Raw genomic sequence first — 20,094 nt, 5'->3', positions numbered from 1 at the left:
GAGCCGCTCCATAGCGAGCACATGCCTTTCTGATAGAGCAAATCCATTTCAATTCTATTGAAAGTATCAAAAGAATAGATATGTGTTCATTTCATACTCCACTCGAGAGCTCAAAGTAATCTGGGCTTAGCGAGTCCCTCTCATGAGAAGCACGAGAGGGAGGGCGAAGGGGATAGAAACTGTTCAAATAAAGTGAAGTGGATGAGACATTAAATTAGAAATGTTCTATTTGGCGGCCGGGTGGATTTCCACTGACGTGAGCGCGAAAAGGGCTTTACATAATCGTGAAACAAAAGGTGAAAGACTGGCGAGTTGTTTCACGCTGGAGTTCGTGTTGGCTGGGGTAATGAAGACATCCTCGGTGACATTGTATGGCCCCGGCGTCGCTAAAGGTTGAGCGGACACTACTTGAAAAGCCATTTCGTCTTTGATATGTCATGGTGGTGTGAGGTTCTCTAGGATAAGCAGTTCTCAAATTGAACAACTGAGAAAGTACTCGCTGAGGACTTTGTCTGGTGGACCGTAGACGCTAGGGCACTAGGTTAGGAAGTTTAATAATTTTGGCGGATGTTCAAGAGAGAATAACACAAGAGAAGATGGATGCTAGGCTGCTACTGCCAGATACAAATGTCACAGAGAACAAGTGTGGGTATTTCAGTGGGCTAAGAGTCTGAGGGCTAATTATTGTTAGGAGGTCAGTGTTTGCTTGGTTAAATTTGCATGTCCTTTATGGAAATTAACCATGTTTTTATAGTAAATGTGATTAGCATTTGTATTGGCATTTGTTCTGCTACAAATGCTATAGATAAACTATGGTTGATTTTAGTGGTGTAACGGAACACAAATCTCACGAATCGGATCACATTTTTTTAGTCGTGGATCGGACCATTTTTCGGATCAGCCAAAAAGGGGAGGAAAAAGCTTTCCATTTAAAACAGAAACAGTACTGCAAGACATTTTTGCTTTTAAAAAAAAGAACTTAAAACCTGTAATTTTATTAAAAATAAAATGAAGAAATAATTAGCTGAATAAAAATTAATTATGTTAAATTTTCAGTAGTGTGAAAAATTACTACTACGGTTGTTTATAATGCTAAATGTATAAATCTAACATTATAATTATATTATATCTAACAATATAATAAACATTACATTGTACAACCCATATTTATTTTTATTCTTATTTTCAATAAATGATAGGGTATATGCCGAAGCATGGTAACAGGACTTTTAATTTGCAATTACCGGTGAACTGTATTCCAATGCAAAACCGGCACGTTTAAAGTCTGTTTTCTTTAAAAATCAGCAATCTCCACTAGCTGAGTGATATCCGATATAAAGTGGGTCTCAGATTGTACTAGAAGCACTGCATTAAATTACATTTCCCCCTGCCATGTCGTTATAATATGAGCATTTATTTTACCCCAGTATATTCAATGGAGCTTCTGCGCTAACCTGCCGATTCAGACGGGCATGTGCGAGTAAACGGCTTTTTGTCTCGTTTTACGCTTGAGCAACTATGAATGAATGAAATAAGGAATACGGACATAAATGCCAAAGTCTGTTTAACTGATTGTATTTTGATTACATTACAACATCAATGCTGTAAAAGGAATCGTATAAAATGGAAAAAAACTGACAATAACAGGTCACCGGGAAGTTTATCAGCATGGGAAGAACACTAGCTCTGCATATACCCTATTCAGTAATTCACTCCTAAAACTGTCACACCTGTTGCAGTGCCCTAGTCTGGACACTTGAGGGCACTAGTTTGTTTTGTAGTTTCACTTCATTTCCCATAATCCTTTGTATTACTGATTGTGTTATGTTACAGCTGTTTTGTGTTTGTTAATTTAGTCCTGTCTTTATAAACCCTCTTGTCCTCTGTTTTAGTTGCCTTAGGATTTTGTTAGTTCCTCACGTCTGGTATGTTTGTCTGGTTATCTAGGTTTTTTTTTTTTTTTTTTTTTGTATTTCAATTATTCTTGGATTCCTGTTTGTGTTCGTTTTTGTTAGCACTTGTTAGCACTCCTACCCTGTCCTTGTATTTACCCGTTTTTGGATTTTTGCCAGTTACTTCGTCTGATCATCTAGTTTTTTGTATCTTGCTTCTAGTTCTGTGCAAGATTTGGAAATCTGTCTTTTTGGATACCTTTGTCTTTTTTTGCTGCACTTGGATTTCTGCATTGTGATCTTTCCCCATTTCGTGACAAAAACTTCTTGTTTCATTACTAGATGAGTCATCTTTGAATAATAATTCAGTGGCATATTTTTATTGGCTGGTTGTCATCACCTATTGGTTAAATAATTGAATTGCTGCCTGCAACTTATTTTTGGGCATTGTGAAATGCATATGATGGTGATTTAAATCTTAAACATAAGTGATGTATATCTATAAACTGTTATCCCAGTACTTCTATTTCTATGGACCGTTTGTAACTTAACTCAAAAGACTAAAGACTCAATCTCTTTCTAGATTTTTGCATTTTCAGATTTGAATGCAGCGATTTGAAGAAATAATAAACATATGCAAATCAGCATCATTTATAATTGATTTTGCATTGTTGTTGGGATCTAATCTTTTAATGATTAATCATGCAGCTTACACTGAATGCAAACTTGCAGGCTAAATAAGTAGTGACATAAAACACCTTTAATAATTCAATTCAATTCAATGCAGCTTTATTTGTATGGCTCTTTTACAATGTAGATTGTGTCAAAGCAGCTTCACATAAATGCTCATAGTAACTGGATCAGGGTAGTTATGACCCACAAGAGTAGTAATAACCCACAACACCACGAATAACCTACCACAACTTTTTCATCATCATTTTATTTTACAGCAAAGCCTAAGCACTTTCATACATGTGATTTGAATGATGCAGGAGGCGATCTCTCTGTGATTGTTACAAATTTAGGAATTAAACTACAAGTAAGAAAAAAAAATTGTAAAAAAAAACTCAACCATGGATTGTGATTAGTATGAATCACAGATCAACCATGATCAGTTAGACCCCTAGTTGGTGTGGTAAATTAATTTGTGGTTCGTTTTTTATTTTTTTTTTTTGTCCTTGTGAAGACCATTGTGTTTACACTGCATTATTACAAACTAGTGTGTTCTTAACCCTTGTGCATCCTCCTTTTTTGATTGTAGATCATTTTGGCTGTGTTAATGCATACATTTTGCTATAAAGTTATACATTTATTAACATGTTTACGGCCACATTAGAGGAAAATATACAAAATTATTAGCCCCCCTGTTTATTCCCCCCCTCCCAATTTCTGTTTAATGGAGAGCAGATTTTTTTTCAACACATTTCTAAACATAATAGTTTTAATAACTAATTTTTAATAACTGATTGATTTTATCTTTGTCATGATGACAGTAAACAATATTTGACTAGATATTTTTTAAGACACTTCTACACAGCTTAAAGTGACATTTAAAGGCTTCACTAGGTTAATTAGGTTAAATAGGCAGGTTTGGGTAATTAGGCAAGTTGTTGTATAATGATAGTTTGTTCAGTGGACTATTAAAAAATATAGCTTAAAGGGGCTAATAATTTTGACCTTAAAATGCTTTTTTTAAAAATTAAAAACTGCTTTTATTCTAGCCGAAATAAAACAAATAAGACTTTCTCCAAAAGAAAAAAATATTATCAGACATACTGTGAAAATGCTCTGTTAAACATAATTTTGAAACTATTTAAAATAGAAAAAACAATTCAAAGGGGGGCTAATAATTCTGTAATCAGAAAACTAAATCAGAACCAGGATCATTTTGACTTGTTATTTGTATACCAGACTTAACAGAAAGTTAAAATGTTATCATTGTGTTATATGTAAACAAAATCTAGAACAGCTTTGCTTGTTTAGCATACATAGGCATACATTAGCATAGGGCTAAGTTAAGGCTCATAATAGCCTATAGTCTAATTTCTTTCATTGGAGCAAAAGTTAAAGCTGCTTTTAAAGAAGTGAACAAAAGACAGACAATGCAGATAAATGAGCCTGTTGTTTTAATGAATACCTTTGTTGTTCTTTCGAAATTTTAAGTAGGCCCCATCCCTCGTTCCTCAATGTGATGAAGAAAACAGGCTGCCATGCTCAGAGCCGAGGCGGAGCGATTCGTCTTCATCGAGCCACAGAGGAACGCTTTCCTCTACAGGGGAAAACGCTAATTGCAGTTCAACTTTTTCGCTAGAGTACCGTCTCGGCGAACAATCAGTCGCAGACAATGGAGACAAATCAAGGTAAATTCAACCTACATAAAACAATTAACCATCCACACAGCAGCCCTGCGAGCAGAGGGGATTGTCTGTGGTGATGAATACTCGACTTGAGGTAAGATGTGAAAAGAGTCTCAAAAGGTCTCTTTTTTTTTTGCGACAGATTTTTATCTGTATTGTAGCTTACTCTGGACCTGTATCCATTTTTAGGCACTATCTTTAAACTTAAAATGGGCAATTCTTATTGAAATTTTCATATATTTTTATGTGGAATTTTGCAACATTTATTTTCATTTATTTATACAAACCCTCATTACTAAAACGTAAAAAAAATAATAACTGTAAATACTTATTGATTAATTTTTTTTTTTTTTTGCTGCTTTTTCAAACTACTTATTTAAAATGAGTTGAAAACAACGCAACTCTTAGTTTTTTTGGGGGATAACTTTTATTGTTTTATGTTCAATCCATTTACATTTTTAATAACGACTAAGTTAACTAAATTGATTAGGTAAATAGATTGATCATGATTAATCGCATCTGAAATACAAGTTTGTATTTACAAATTATAATCAATTCAGTTCATCTTTATTTCTATAACACTTTTACACTGTAGATTGTCAAATCAGTTTAACAAAGAAGTTCTGGTAAATTGAAACTGTCCAGTTGTTAAAGTTGAAGTTCAGTTTAGTTCAGTTCAGTGTGGTTTAATTTTCACTGCTTAGAGTCCAAACACTAAAGATTAAATACATCGATGTGCAGCTCCACAAGTCCCAAACCAAGCAAGCCAGTGGTGACAGTGGTGAGGAACAGAACTTCACCAATTGACGAAAGTGAAGGATAAAAACCTAGAGAGAAACCAGGCACAGTTATAAGTATGAATTGAGTATATTTATTATATATTAATACACATAGTTGTGCAGATATATTTGATAGAATTATTCATATTTAGATATAAAATATACATCACTACATTTATTATAAGTTATTTATCAGATATATGTCACAACAGAGAGAAACTAGCTCAACTTCATTTTCCAAATTTACCTGCCTCTTAATGTCAGCATGAACCAGAAACTCCAACACTAGCTCATGCCAATTCATAACTTTTTGATTTAGTGGGTAAGTTGCATGGTCACACTTTATTTTGATGGTCCTTTTGTTGAATTTAAGTTACATTGCATTACATTGACTGTTGATGATATCAGGATGGAAAATCTATTTTATTATTTATTATTTAATTTAATATAGGGAAAATCATCTTTTTAAAGCTGTTTGGAGGGAAGTGTGTTTAGGTATAGTGTGTCCACAGCCATACTGGGGTAATATAAAGACAATAAGTCTCTTTTTTTTAATTCCTGAGGTTAAAAAGGGATCTAAATCACTCCCATTTTGAGGCCCACCACAATGTGACGGAGCGCGGTTTCCCCACCCGCTGAATTGATTGAAAGCCGTGTATTAACATGTCTCCAGTAATGCTTACAATCATATCAACAAGACAGGACTTGCACAAAGCAACTGGAAATAAAAGATATGTTCAGCTAGCAAATGTGATCAAGAATGAGTTTTACAAGTTTAAAGGTTTACAAGTTTCTGGTTTCCCCCACAGTCCAAAGAACTGTGGTACAGGTGAATTGGGTAAGGTAAATTGTCTATAGTGTATGAGTATGAATGAGTGTGTATGGATGTTTCCCAGAGATGGGTTGCAGCTGGAAGGGCTTCCAATGCGTAAAAACATGTGCTGGATAAGTTGGCGGTTCATTCTGCTGTGGCGACCACGGATTATTAAAGTGACTAAGCCGAAAAGAAAATGAATGAATGAATGAACATAACGGATATCAATACAGCAGTGGATGTTAGGATGTAATCTGTCACATTTGCCATGCAAAAACAGTGCAAAGTTAAACATGTGCACCTGTGTGTGTGTGTGAACTTTTTAACGACATTGTGTGTGACTCGTCATTGCAGAGAGGCTTGAATTTACTCCACAACAAATACATCAAATAATCATTGGAAAAGTTCTTACTGTAGTATTTCTCACAAACGTTACGTGAGATCTGCTTCAATTCTGTCACTGTGCTGTTTATCCGACAGCCAGAGATTGAGGCACACTCTGACAGGCACATAGGAATGGTGGGCGGAGAGAGCTAGCTCATTTGCATTAAAGGTGCAAGCAACAAAAACAGCTACAATGTGTTCAGAGCAGCAATTTCAATATTCTGAAAGGTATAATAAATAATCTGATGGATATTTTAAGCTGGAATTTTACAGATGCCTTCTGGAGACACAAAAGACTCATCTTTAATCTTAAAAAAGTGCTAAAATAGGTGCCCGTTAAAATCGCTATATGTAGTCGGCCAAAAGCATGATTCGCACAATGTTGCTCACTTTAGAACAAGACAAACAATTTCCGATTTGACTCCAACACTCTTGAAAACTTGTTTCCTGTTTGAATAATAAAGTTTGAATGTAAAAGGTTTCTTAAGCTCCCGGCTGTCAAAGTACATGCGCGAGTGCATATGTTGTTGAGCGAGTGTACTCCACACTGCAGTTTATCAATTCACACCTTCAAGGTCACTATAACAGCACAGCCTCTCTCCCACTTCTTCTTCTTCCTCCTCTCTCTCTCTCTTTCTTGCTTTCCATTTCCTCTGGAGCATTTTTCAGTTGTGCTCTGTTTTCTCAATGAGATAACGTGCCGTTTTCCCCAGCTGTCTCCGCAGCTTTAAATGCATGACTACCCTTTCCAATCTCCCTATAGGGGAACAGAATGAGTCTGCTTTAGTTCGGTGGGGTCTGCCGCAGGCCGGCGAGCCTCTCCTGGGGACGACGCGTTTAAACACAGAGCATCCCCACAAACCGCAGCTAGAGAGCTCATTTCACAAATCATCATATCACCAGCAAAAAATAAATAAAAAAATCATGATTCACTGTCATTTTTAATAACACATAGAGAAATGAATGAATTCAAATGGCTGCTGTTGTAAACTGAGCATTTAGAGCATGTAGGATTTTTAATTATTCAGAGGTATTCATTAGGAGGTTTTTGTATCAAACTGTACTGTTTAATGTGTCGTGCTGTTTGTTTGATTAGAAATTGTAAGGTTAAATTGTTTGTGTCCACATCCTGCACTTTGTCTCCATTTCCCTAGAGGTCCCTGTGTTTCCCCTCGGTCTTAGATCTTCCTCGTGTGTTCCTGTTTACCTAATTTCGATCACCTGTGATTTTTTCCAGTTAGTGTATTTAAGTTGTCATTTTCGCTCTGTCCCTCACTGGGTCAGTACCTGGTGTATTTACCTAGCGGTCCCTTGCCCTCCTGATCTACATCTAGTAAGAGCTTTTAGTTTTTCCCCCTGTTGCTTGCTGCCCTATTGTTTGCTTGTTTTCTCCAATCGCATTTTCTTTGTATATTTATAATACGGTTGTACCTTTTTGATAGTGGTGGGCTAAGTGAGGCTTCATGAAACATTGAAACGGTTGAAGTAAATGTGTCGAAGCTTCTTAACATTTCAAACCTGCCTCTACAGTGATACCTAGTAGTCATTTTTTTAATGTATTGCACTGGAATAGCTTTATCAAAGTGGAGCGGTGAGAGTTCCAGACTACCATACAGGGATAGTGGGTTTGAATCCAGGCTGAAACCGCTAATTTGAAATGCTTAATATCAGTTTGAAATGCTCTGTTCTTGTATCGTTTTGTTTCAACATTGGTCTGACATCTGAATAAACACTTTGTGAATAAATATGTCTTGTTTTGGTCATAAAACAGGGTTGTTGCTGGATCAGACACAGTTGTGGCCGGAAGTTAACAAGAATTATTTACATTTATTCATAAAATTTCCCACTTATTGTATTTTATTAGTGTCTCCCTAAACCCAACCAGTACTGTAAAAATATTCATTATTGTTTTACAGTGTTACAAAAATGCAGCTGTATTCTATCAAGACTACACCATAAAATGGTAACATTATTGAAATACATAAAATAATGATTTCGGAGTATTTGTACAAGTCGGGATGCGAATCCAAAAGCCAAATGAAGCACAGAAACAACATGCATGGTCCACTGTTTTTCTGACCCTCTTAGTCAGATGCATATTTGCCAGGTCTTGAAACGATTCTAAACTGATTTATGTTGTGAATTGCTTTATTCATGTTATCTAGTGTTTCGGATCATGCTTTGGTGCAGTGTTTCAAAACCCTTGTGCTTTGGGATCTCGACACGGTGTTGAAACGTCAGTTTTACGTCAGCCATCCCTACTTTTTGAATTCCTCATCTGAAAACCTTTGTTGCCCGTTTTGTTACTTCATCCTGAGTTTTTTGTTTGTTTTTTCAATAAATCCTTGTTTAACTCGCCAGTCTCCATGCCAGAGACTCAGGTTCAACAACCGTTCGTGACAGATTGCTGTAAAATGAGATGATCAATTTGTCATTTACTTGTTTGAGCTTTTTTCTCTCTCTGGTTCCATAACAGCAAGTTGATGATCATTTGATCTAACTAATCTGAGTTCAGTTTAAATAATCTAGATAACTGCTCGTGCACGTTACTGTCGTGAAACCCTGAAGGTCGAGTAAAGATGCATCGATTATGTTGTGTGCTACCATGGCAACGAGAACTGAAAGGGCTCTGAATTGAGACACAGCTGTTCACAGCGAGTGAACCAAGTTTGTTTTTAGAGTTCAAACAAATAATACTTTAAACATAATCAAAAACTACAGTACGGTTTGCAACAAAGCAAGAGAGAAGGCTGTGACATTAAAAATAAGCTTAACGTCACCACAAAAAATTTAAAATGATTGCTACAATGTACAGTGCATGCACAAGCAGCGGTATTTTTAATTTGCTCCCGAATCCTCTGCAATTTGCTGCTTTCCCTTTGACACTTGTGTTTTTGCGGCCCTGCAGGAAAATATCTTTATAATAAACAGACAACAAAAACATTAAAAAAATATAGATAATTATGCAAGAAACATCTCATGGATGCATTTGGGACACATCATCAGTGATGTATCCTGGGATCATTGGGTGCTTCGGGTCTCTCAACATCATACACTCTCACCCAGGTGACTCAGCCGGGGTTGATCAAGTCCCGACTTGTGTCCCAACAACAGTCCACGGATCTGCCCTCTTAATCCACCGCCACCTCGAATGGCCCTTATCTTCGCCACGCCTGTAATGCCCAAACGACTGAGGACTTTGCAAAGTGAACGCCCTGCAAAGCCTCTGCATCCGATTTTTATGGGCTCATAGAAAGAATTTAGTTACTGTTGTAGTGTGTATTCATTTCGTTTCAATAACTTATTTGAATTTAAATGTATTATCGTTCTAATCTAAAAGATGTTTGGTGTATGTATATTTTCTATTAAGTGACTATGAATTTGCATCAAATTACGGCAGGTGAATGTTAACATTACTTTGATTAAGCTTGAACTTAAGACTTAGCCTGAGAGTTAGCCTGCCCCAGACCAGGCTAGTTTCCCAGCATAACTTACCAGAACTGAGTTTAAACTATCGCAATTTTGATTTATGAAACCCAATCTTTTTCTGTAAGCTTGGTTTATGGAATAGCTCCCTGGAAACCTGTAACTAATGACATCTCTAGTATTTGTTTTCTATAGTAAAAGTCAATGGTTGGAGGTTTTTAACTTCAAAGAAAAGTGTTTCAATACTGTTTGGAAGTGGTTTGAAACCACTTGTGGGGGGAACTATTCCTTTAATTAGGCATGTCTTTTTGGCACTTTTAGCTTAGTCATGTTCTTGCTATAATTAAAAAGATATAGGCTCTACACACAGTAGTGCGTGACGTATTTCCAGTGAAATATTAGGTCACTGGTTTACTTCCACCGATCGTACAGTACTGTGCTACAACATGAACTCTTCTGACCAAAACATCTAACATTATGAATAGTTTTGTTGGTGTTTTATACTGTCATAGCCCACTTATATACGTTTACGTCGACTACATAATTATGACATCTAAACGTTTGAAAGTATCATTTCAAAGACATGAGGACAGCACTTATGTACAGCATCTTGGAAATTTAAGTCTTGACTTTGTTTCCTTCGGCAGCAAGTTTTGTTTGGGGAGGTTTGCTACATCCATTGATAACATTGTTTTATTCGTGGTATACTTACAGTATCAATGTCCTTCTGATTGGTCCGAAAGATGGACTGGTCGGCTCACTTAACCATACTCACATCTTACACATTCAAGCTGACAACTCCCCATACTTTTTGACTTTAAAAATGATTGAAAACTTGTAAAGCGCTCAACTTGGCACATAGGTTCCTCCCACGACAGTATGAGCATTACCGATTACACTACTGCCAATTTAGTTTATTCAATTCACCTTTACCGCGCGTCTTTGGACTGTGGGGGAAACCGGAGCACCCGGAGGTAACCCACGCCAACATAGGGAGAACATGCAAACTCTATACAAAAGTGCTAATTGGCCCAGTCAGGACTTGAACCAGTGAGCTTGCTGTGAGGTGACAGTGAGCCACCATGTCGCTCTAACATGTCGTTAATTACAATAGTTTTATAAAATGTATCAAAACTCTCACATATGTATATTTTGTCATGTATTAGCATAGTCTGTCCGTCAATGACACCTAAAATTAAGCTAAAAAATATCAGAAGGTAAAAAGTCATACAGTGTAGGGGACATTAGGTCATATTCATAACATGCATACCGTATTGATTTGGGACAACATTTCGAATATGTGCATCTGGCATTTGAGCGCTAATGCACCTGAGCCGCTGAAACAGGATGCACGATAAAAATAATCCTGCATGGAGCCAGCAATGTTAATCGATACGCTTCCAGACTGCTAACATTAGCTTGGAAAGCTAAAGTGGGTAGATCTTCAAGATTAAATTCGTTGTGTCGGCAGGGACTTGTTTTGCTTTTGCTTGCATTTGTATGTAATCAAACAGACAGGTAGTCCCAGTCGACTCATTTAGTTCTGTTGTTGTTGTAGTTTAAGTGTGTTCTCGCTATTTGTTCATGTTGTGTGTGTGTGCGGGCGCATGTTGCCATTTTCTGCTCATTATCTCAAAGGGCTGCTGGGAAAGATCCACCTGAGTCTCTCACAACCTCTTTGCCATTTTTTGTTTGTGTAAATGGAGAGAAAACACAGCCCCTGATCAGGCTATCAGTGCTCCTCCGAGCATGAGAAAGCCAACATAATGAATGATCAAAGGGAAACAAGCTAACTTGCTAATGCAAGCATGGTAAGCTGTACGTGGTTTGTTGTTACTATTTTAGAAACACATACACACGCTAAAACACTGCTTAAGATATTTATAAGCGATGTGTGATGGTTTTAAACTGCTTTGCACTATTATAGTTTAATGTGCAGAGACTTTTGAAGGTCACAGAGTCTCTGGAGTTTGTTGCTAATAGACTTTTCATACTCTAAACACTGTGGTAAGATGGTATAGATATGAATTACTAAACTTTATATGTACCGTAGACAGTACAAATATGCATTAGTTAACTGCTTTAAATTTTTCTGTTTGCTATTGAGGGTGTTAAATAGTGGTTTAACGGATCACAAACCTCACTGTTCGGATCACGGAGTAGACCATTTTTTCGGATCAGGCGTAAAGGGGAGGAGACAAATGTCATTGGCTTTCTATTTATTACGAGAAATATATAAAAAAAATTAAATAAAGAAATAATCTGCAGAATAAAAATTAATTTGTAAAATATTCAGTCATGTGAAAAATTTACTGTTGCTCATAATGCTAAATGTATAAATCTAACATCATTCATCAATCTAACATTAGTCTTATTTTCAATAAATGATTCAGTAATTCATCCACAAAATGTCTTGTTTCATTGCTAGATGAATCATTTTTGAAGAATTATTAAGTGGCATATTTTTGATGGCTGGTTGTTGCCACCTTTTGGGTTAAATAATTTAATTGCTGCCTACAACTTCAGTTTTTGAGCATCAAGTTAAATGCATATGACGGTGATTTTAATTGTTACCAAAAACATCAGTGGCTCTATTTAAACTATCAACTGTTATCCCAGTACTTCTTTGTTATTTGACTGTTTCTAACTTGATAACTAACTCAAAAGACTTAAGACTGAATCTCTTTCTTGATTTTTGTGTTTAAAACATCAATTTGAATTCAGCAGTTTGAAGGATAATAAAGATATTTAAACCATCATTATTTATAATTTATGTTCTGTGGGTGTTGAGATTTTTTTTTAATGGTTAATCGTGCAGCTTACACTGAAAGCATTAATGCAGGCCAAACAAGTAGTGACACAACACCTTTAATAGCCCACAAATTAATAACCATCACCTTCTAAGAAACCCACTACATGCCGAAAAACCTAATACAACTTCTTCTGTCATTATTATATTTTACAGGAAAGCTAAATGCTTTCATACATGTGATTTGAATGACGCGAGGTGCTCTCTCTGCAGTCGTTACATATTTAGGATTAATCTACAAGTAAAAAACAATTTATTAATCTGTGGGCTCTTGTGTTCCAAACTGTGGGTTGTGATCTGTACGAATCGAAGATCAACTGTGATCCATTACATCCCTAGTATTTAATTTTCTGGTGTTGAAAGGTAACAAAAAAAAAGTGAAAAATAGTTCAATTTTGAAGCCCTTCCCCTTAACTATTGGTTGTAAGGGGAAAGGGGAAGGGTACAAAAATAGAATTGGGATTGGGCCTATCAAGTTCTTTAGGCTGGAAAAACAACAATTTAAAAAGCTTAAATATCTAACTTATTGTTATTTCAATGAACGGCCAGACAAAATCAAACATTTTTTGTTATTTCTGCGCAGAATATTGTTAAAAAAAATCTGCGGATTTATGCTAAATTATTTTGGTTGTAATGTAACAAAGACTTAATATATAAATATACTATATTTATTAGATATATATTTATTATTATATTAATATATAATAAAATATATTTTTGTTTTATTTAATGTTTACCATGCAAATCCAATTAGATACATTTTTTGGTCTCTCGTATGATAGATTTACCATATATCTACTAAAAGTATTACATCACAAACTGTATTGCAAGTAAATCATATGAACATTGCCATTCATTTTCTTTTCGGCTTAGTCCCTTCATTAATCTGGGGTCGCCACAGCGGAATGATCCGCCAACATATCCAGCACATGTTTTATGCAGCCGATGCCCTCCCAGCTGCAACCCGTATGGGCCTAGCGATTGCTGATTGACTCTAGAAGGCGGGGTTTTATTCGCCATATTGACATTACACTTTTCCTCAGTCAAAATTGTACGAGTGACATGTCTTGTGTATTCAATAGTCTTTGGTTGTAGTCAAGATTGGGGAAAAATCAAGCGGCAACCTCCCGCTCTCCCTCTGGAAGCCAAAACGGAAGTAACTGAAACCGCAATTCATCGAAATTCTGCTAGTCCTGGCTCCAGATATGGAGCGAATTTCAATTGAGCCCACTGTTAGAATGGCCAACTTAAAAAGGGTGTTTTCATCCTGGTACAAAGAACGATTTTGGTTCACATTGCTAATATTACCCTTCATGACAACTGTGAGGGGGTGAATTTTGTTGTATCTCATCTGCTTCTTTTTTATTAAGTTAAATTAAGTCTGCATAATTAAGGGCGTGGCTACTTGAGTGACAGCTAGGTCTCGCTGGTCGCTGTCACTTCACCTAAGCTGACTCTGGCAGATAGTCGCTGATGTCGGCATATTCATCGTATTTTTGTTGTGTTTCATGTGGCTTTACACAATCAGTTGCCTTTTGGAATTATTTCTTACAATTATCAGATGAGATGCAATGACGCGCGAACAAAATGGCGATGGTTGGCCACTAGTAGCCTTTTTTTTTTTTTTTTCAAAAACTTTTATTTAGAAAAGAAATGTACATAATAAATCAGGAAGTAATCTCTGTAGGAGACTGGAACAAGAATATACAATTAAAAAAAGATAAGAACAAAGAGTAAAAGTCATAGAAAGAGAGAAAAAAAGAGATTTAAGTATTTAATTAAGTATTACGTATTTAATGCTTTCTGAATTTATTTTAGTTTTATTTAATTTTGTACTGGTAGCTTCTTTTGGGTTCTTCATAAACCTATGGGTGACGTCACGTGTACTGCGTCCATCTCTTTTACAGTCTATGGGAAAAACTAACAATGAAGTTAATACTTTGAGTTCAATTTTTTATTTATTTATTTATTATTATAATTTTTTTGTGTGGAACTATTCGCTAAATAATAATTAGTTCAAGCTGTGACCTTTTTCCCCCACAGTGTATAATTAAAATATGCACAATAGTTTTGAGGCAAAAGATGATGAATTTGGTATTGTTTAATGTCAATATGAGTTATATTTAAGTTCTTAATTATTTTTTTGGAAAGAGTGTTTTCTGAATAAAATTTTTTTTTGTGATCCCATTTGGTGCTGTGCAGAAGCGCACTGGAGAAAGAATTTATTTTTTCCTGAATCTCTCCAAGGCATTAATGGCTGTTTTAATTATAACACAAACAGCCTAAAACAATCTGTTGACCCTTTTTCAACAAGTACACAAGTTATAATTCCCTAATTCAGTCTCGCAGTTCTCTACAAGTCACTATATTACGTTAACAGAACTTACTGCTACGGTATGACCCAATTTAACAGGGAAACTCCCAGAAGCATGATCTATTGTTGCTGCCACGTTTCTCTAGCTCATCTCATTATGAATTCTTATCAGCATGAGAAGTTTCCACAGTATGAGAGCGTGAGATAAGGCTCGGTTTAAAATCATTTTAGGCCTGACCATTGTGATGAAAAAAATTAACCTCTCCACTTATCTTTCAGGAGCAAGAGAGGAATCATCTGATGTAAAGGTATGTTTTTGTAAGAAATCGGCTTTGTTATTGGTTAAACTTTTTAGCTGCTGTCATTGGCTTACTCATTTCATGCTTCTCTCTCATTGGCTCACAGGTCGCCAGGTCCATAGCGACGACTGTTTGGGATTACCGGAAAGCCGTGAGAGTCGCTGTTTACATTTTATGAGATACCCCCAGGTCTCTGTTTACCTCAGACACTATGAATCCCTGCAGTGATGTGTCCTTTTCATATTTTTTCTCCTTTTTTATGTGTGGCCTCGGGCTAGTACAGAGGGATTTATCCACAGGAAGTTAAATTACAGATAAAAACAACATGGAAAGAGGGCATATGTCTCTTCTGGCCCGCCTTATGGTGAGTGACACTTCATATTAGCATGAAATGAGGAGTCTCGTCATTATATAATTGGAGCAAAAATGGATTTATGGCTGCAAGGGGGAAATATATATCTACACTACTTGACGAAAGTATAAAAGGCAAAGGCCTCTAGATTACACTTCTTTTAGCAAAATAAAATATGGTCATACCTTGATTTTTAGTTATTGACTTCTAAACTTGTCACATAACAAATAATGTACAGCATACGATATAAGCAAACGCAGTGGGGGAAAAAAAAATATTGTAAATGACTCCCATGAACTTAGAGGACTGCATTACTACATCTCTGCAATGGATCAACTACCCTATTAATAAAGTCATCAGGAATGGCAAAGAAAGCAATTATACAGAACACCCAGAGTTTATCAACTCTTTGGATTCATCTTCAATGCCTCCTCCTTCATCTTAACCCAGACTTGCTCAATAATGTCTGGTGATTGGGCTAGCCAATCCTGAAGCACCTTGGCCTTCTTTGCTTTCAGGAACTTTAAAGTGGAAGCTGAAGTATGAGGAGCAGCGCTATCCTGCTGAAGATTGTTCACTGTCCTATTGTTTGTAATGTAATTGGCAGCACAAATATCTTGATGCATCAGGCTGTTGATGTTGTCATTCACTCTGCAGATCTCTCACACGCCTCCATACTGAATGTAACTCCAAACCATGATTTCTCCTTCACCAAACTGAGAATCTTGGGTCCATGTTGGTTCCAATAGGTCTTCTGCAGTATTTGTGATGATTGGGATGCAGTTCAACTGATAATTCATCAGATGTTCATCTTCCTCCTGCCAATTTTTTAAGGTATTATTTGTTGCGCTTACAATTGGGTTAATGACAGGACTTTTCTTCAGGTAGTGTGTAATATATAAAATTATTAAAATACAGCAGTCAACATTTGAAGTGGATCAAACGAAAATGTTTCACATAATTGTCAAGAATAAGTGTTGCTTGGTAGTTTTAGGTCAACTTTGGTGAAAGGTTTTGACTCACTTTAAATGTTGGCTACTGTAAATATAAATATACACACTCAAATATATACTGTAGCCATTGTCCTCTAAATTAAATACACTGTAAGTCATGTTTAGATCAAGATTATGCTATTAGATAATTTATTAATATTATTAAAGTTATGTAAGGATTAAGGTAGTTATATTCATTCTTTCAACAAAATGTCATACTTAAAATACGTTTATTAAATATTATTTCAGGGTGTCCGTCTTAAAAATTTCAAAATTTCAAAACCCAAAGCCCTTAAAAAGTCTCAAATTCACTAAAATATGCAGGGCTCGAAATTAACCTTTTTGCTTGGTAGCACCGGTGCTCCTAACTTTAAAAACTTAGGCGCATCAGCCAAAATTTAGTCGCACCCACCAATTATGAGCACCGTTACTACAAGTTTTATACAAACAGATTTATTGCATTTGAAATCAACAGTAATCAAACTAACAATCAAAAAAAATTTATATATATATATATATGCAAGCGTGAGGAAAAGATGTCTCAACGAAATCCCGTTATCCAAAGAAAATACATTTTTATAACAGAACTGAGTGACCAAAAGATACACGGAGCGGTCACCTGCCCTGCACGCACTGCTTGAATGAATCTGTTAACAGTATAACTCTGCTGTTCTCACAAGTGCTGTCTGATATTGCACTGATGCTTTTGACATACTGTACCTATTATATACATACATGTTAATAGCAATACCGGTCTTTTTATGAGTAGCGATATTAGTTTACTCAGTGTAAGCCCGCTTGCAATGGTGTACGTGGTGTTCAATTTTACATATAGCTGCCCCTTGCACGGCGGACAGGCTGGCGATTTATATGAAGGATTAAGCAGAAGCTCTCATGCTAGATGTGGCAAACAGTTACCTGAAAACTCCATCCCACTGACTTTTTATAGCGGACTTAAAGCCAACGGAAGTATTTTATCCACTCTTGGAAAAGTGTAGATGGTGGATTAACATTCAGCACATGATCACTAGTAAGATGTGTCATTATTTTTAAATAGGTGGTTTCTAAAACAAAATCTGCCAGTGTTATCTTCGTTCTCATCTTAAGCGCTTTAGTTTTTCGCGCTAGTAGTCATCCCAAGCAAGAAGGCAGTGATTAACAGCTGATATTAACCAATCATTCGCGTTCAGTGCTAGAGCAGTGGTGGGCCAATAAGAAGAGCGCGAAGGCGGGGCAAGCATTACAGACTTTGCTTTTACTGCAGCAAGTCGACATTACAACTGTTTTTAACCATTCGCGAGCGCTACGTTTCGCGTTTTGAGTGCAGACAAAGAGCTTAGAGATGCATTCTGCGTGTCTCCCGAATCCACGCATGTGGTGAACATTTTGCAAAAAAAAACTGGTCGCACACAACAATTTTTAGCACTCGCACAAGTGCTCCCGAATATATTTTGAGGACACATAAATAAAATTTCGGGCGCATATGCTAACAAAATGGTCGCAATTTCGAGCCCTGATATGCTGTTGTAGGTCTTTTAAACCAGTCTTAATTTTCCTTTGTCCATGTCAAAATTTAGTAACTGTTTAGCAATCATCTTCCTTACATCCTAACAATAACATTTGTTTAAAGGTTCTCTGTGTGTTTATACATAAATTTATGTTATAACCCTACCTGGTCTGAGCTGGGATCAAACCAAAGATTCTTTGCATGGGTGTCTCTAAAAAGGAGGCTAATGATCATGACATCTAACGTCTATCGCTAGAGCACCTTTAAAGGTCCGAGGACTGAGGTTTACCTGCATAGCACTGTTTACGGCCTCTGTACATGCATGAATTTGGTTTATTAAAGCTTTTAAAACTTGTTTTAAGAAAAAGAAAGTTATGCTAATAAAAAAATCTCTCTATATGAATAGTGTTTGCTTGTTTTGACACATTATTTTAAACATGTTTCCAGGAAATAATTTAATTTTAAATTTTAATGAGGCAAGTAAAAGAAATTTTACTGGTCATAAAAAAATTCTTAGCATTTTTCCCTGTAAAATCTGAAATTTCATTCATAATGGTCTTAAAAAGGTCTTTTAAAGTCTTAAATTTGCCTTGATTAAACCTGCAAAAACACTTTTTGTGACAGGATTTTATTTTTTGTAATTATTCAGCAAATTCACTGTCCTCAAATCAAAACTGGCACACAAAAAAGAGCAACATAATTTTAATACAATTTAATTACAATGTTTCTTAGTTCCTTTTAAACCCTCATAATTAAAAAAAAATCATAAAATAAAGATTAATTGTAGCTGCTAAATGGCTTTTTTCATGACAATATTTTTGTATAAATTTCACAAGAAGTTTGTTTGTGAACATTAAAATGTTTCAGTTGATTATTTCAAATAAACGTTTTGCATTTAGGCTTTTTTGAAAAATGTTTACATTAAATGGTATGTTGGTAAGTGAAAACGCCAATTCTTGCACATCCCCCATCATTTATTTTATACTGCGTATGTTGCATTGAGGTTGATTTTAATGAGCAAAAACATGAGATTGGCCTACAGTCTGGTTGCTATCTATTCTTGCTGTTTATTTATTTGAAGTCAAACCGCATTAACTTTCAAAATGATGCAAGTATTAATAGCATCGCCACAGTTTGTTATTTTCTTCTCGCCAGTTCTTCTCTCCCTGTCCTTCTCCTCCCTCACTTTCTTCCCACTTTCAGCATATGAATACATACAGCAAAATGTTAAGTGAAGGTCTGTCAGGATGATGCTAAGGGTACATCGTTGAGGTGCGACTTCCTGCCCCAATCTGCTAATGAGCAACAAGCCTCGTGCTCTGTCAGGTGCGGTGACAAGTTATATTAGTTTTCTTGCCTTTAATTAAATCTAAAATGGCCCTGCACTCTAATGCGTAATTGGACGCTTGGGTTGCGAGTTATCGGCCCCAAAGTTCATCACAACAAATACAACTTGTTGGGCAGGTTTAATACTATCTGCTGTGCAACTGCTTCCTGCATGAACACTTTTTACAATTAATTTCATATAGGTGGCAAACAAATTCCAACCAAATATTCACTTTTTTGTGTGTGTGTGTTTTTGGACAGAAGAAGTTTCACTGAGAGCAGATATTGTGGTCTACTACTGTATGTAAAGGGGTGGTTGAAAAGGTGGTTGTAAAATGCTTTTTTTTGTAAAACAGCATATTTGAAGAAATTACAGAGTGATTCAAAAAGAATACCACAACTTTGAAAATCTGCATTAATTCAAAGAAACATGATGTGGAACTTTAGGTAATCAATCAATGCAAAGAGTACTAAACAATTGTTTTTTTCAGTAGAAACAAAGTTTGTAGATGTTCAATATGACACCCTCCAGACACTTGAGTGACATCAACCCGAAAGTTGTGCTATTCTTTTTGACTTACCATGTATATTATATTTATGATATTTGATGTCTTGAGAAAATGTACATTTTCCATAAACTGGTGTGTCATACCAAAGGACAAGTAATTTTATTGATGGTTCCAAAAAAGTTAAATATCTAAAAATTTTGAGGACAAAAGCTTAAACGTGCACATCATGAGCTTCACAAGGGTCTTCAGTCACATAGGGCCCTATTATACACCCGGCGCAATAAGGCGCAAGACATGTTTGGCTCAATTTGTTGCTATTTTCAGACCAATGCAA

General features: G+C 36.0%; 1 long non-coding RNA gene across 7 annotated transcripts in view; it reads left to right on the top strand.

Annotated features, from left to right (window-relative positions):
- Positions 1 to 20,094, top strand: part of LOC141380185 (uncharacterized) — a 68,059-nt gene that overhangs the window by 9,754 nt on the left and 38,211 nt on the right. For 2 of the 7 annotated variants that reach the window (XR_015521788.1, XR_015521790.1), the window contains exons 1-4: positions 7,501 to 7,559; positions 15,055 to 15,083; positions 15,181 to 15,263; positions 15,358 to 15,438. This is a non-coding gene — a long non-coding RNA (uncharacterized LOC141380185). Of the gene's footprint in view, positions 1 to 4,055; positions 4,253 to 7,500; positions 7,560 to 15,054; positions 15,084 to 15,180; positions 15,264 to 15,352; positions 15,439 to 20,094 lie in introns of those variants that run through there. The other 5 variants (XR_015521787.1, XR_015521793.1, XR_015521789.1 and 2 more) reach the window with 5 other exon arrangements.

This window comes from Danio rerio, chromosome 22 (assembly GCF_052040795.2).
Source record: "Danio rerio strain M-AB ecotype USA chromosome 22, GRCz13ab, whole genome shotgun sequence".
Lineage (NCBI taxonomy): Eukaryota > Metazoa > Chordata > Actinopteri > Cypriniformes > Danionidae > Danio > Danio rerio.
This window is presented reverse-complemented; position numbering and strand designations above follow the sequence as displayed.